General features: G+C 49.6%; 1 pseudogene; it reads right to left on the bottom strand.

The window, feature by feature from the left end:
- Window positions 1-1206: 1206 nt before the first annotated feature.
- On the bottom strand, window positions 1207-1375 carry LOC148647660 (U2 spliceosomal RNA; annotated as a pseudogene).
- Between the last annotated feature and the right edge of the window lie 246 nt (window positions 1376-1621).

The raw sequence follows: 1621 nt of genomic DNA, 5'->3' as shown, positions 1-1621 counted from the left end.
GGAAGAAAAAGTCAGCTTTCAAATCTTTAAGGAAATCAAAGACTGCAATCCTCTTACTATATCTTCTTAGCCCTCTTACGTTTATGGTACACACCGAAAGGTTATCCATTAGGACTAAGAAGGCTATCTAAGTCACTGTTCCCTTCTATTTCTGAAAAACTCTCCGGAATTGGACACTCCACAGAGCTAACCGGACTCATGTTCATGAAAGATGGAATACACAGGATGGCAGGAGAGTGCGTCTCCAAACTTGTCTACTTGTCTAGAAGGTTCTTCTAGCCCCTCCTTCCTCCCCCTCTTTTTCCCCTTCCTTTATCTGGGTTACTGTCAGAATCCCATGTTCTATAGATCTCTGGAGAGTTGTTCCCAACTCAAACAGCATGGCTAACCCTTCTCAAAAGTCCCTCTGGAGATTCAAACCTTCACGGTTCTGACTCGTCCCCTTACCGGTCAGCAGTGCAGTCATCGTGGAAAGCTCCGCTTTCACCTCCCAGCCTTCAGCTGGAGCGATTCTAGCTTGATGGAAAAGGTCTTCCTGGTGTTCCGCCGCTCCTTCTGCCCCCTGACGTCTAGTCTTCTCTCCACACATCCTCCTGTCCCATTCGGACCTTTTTCGTAAATCGTACAGCTGCGGTGAGGCCACATACTGCATGAAATTGGCCAAAAAGGCCGAGAAGCGATGCCCCAAAATGTGGACCTATGCGTGGGTGTTCCGCTGGCGCACAGCGGCGCAGGCTGATTCCTCTGGAGCGCAGTACACACGCAGCTGCCGGCCGCCAGGACAATGACCAAAGCCGCGGGGGACGCTCCAGCCTCCTTAGCTTAGGCCCCTCCCACCAGCAGCAGCTGTGCCAAGCGAGCTGCAGGCGAAAGCGGACAGTCAGCACCTGCGAGTAAAGGCAAGAGGCAGCTCTCTCTGCAGAGGGGGACATGCACAGCACCACACCACACCACACCTGCCTTCCTAAAAAAAAGATTATACATCTAAGTATTTGGGGGGGAAACGCATGGGAGCTGAAAAGGGGGCCTGCCTGCTTGCCGAGAAAGTCAAGACGTGAGAAAGTGCACAGAGGGAGGATAAGAACGGAGACAAAGACAGGGAGAGAAAGACACAGAGGGATGAGAGATGAGACTCAAGAAGAAGGAGCTCCAGTCCACCTCGCTTGCTTGCTGGCCGGCTACGTCTGTCTTTTTGCCGCTGAGAGAAGGTAGTGCACCATTCCCGTAGGCGCTGCAATACCGGGCCGATGCGTGGAGAGGACGGAGCAAGCTCCTGATTCAGCTCCCTGTTCCAAAAATAGTTTAATATGTAGTCCCCCTATGGGGGACGTATCAAGATATTAAACTGATAAGAACATTTTTTTTTACAAAATATACTTTATTTCCATACTACATCTTAAAAAAAGGAAACATTCTCACAAATAATAAACATAGCATGAGCTAAAAAAACTTTTTGAACAACGGTGATTGTCCGTTATCAATCTATGCAAGTGGATGACGGGGACGGATTTGTGCAATTAAAGAGTCCTTCCAAGCCCTACCACTTGCTTGTGTCTGTTAGTCCCTGTACAGGGCCCAAAGTCCTTTCCAGGACTTCATCCTCCTTCTGAGGTTCGCCAGG

This window comes from Lepisosteus platostomus, chromosome 15 (genome assembly GCF_059453375.1).
Source record: "Lepisosteus platostomus isolate fLepPlt1 chromosome 15, fLepPlt1.hap1, whole genome shotgun sequence".
NCBI classification, from domain to species: Eukaryota; Metazoa; Chordata; class Actinopteri; order Semionotiformes; family Lepisosteidae; genus Lepisosteus; species Lepisosteus platostomus.
The sequence above is the reverse complement of the archived record's forward strand: the minus strand, read 5'-3'. Positions and strand labels throughout refer to the sequence as shown.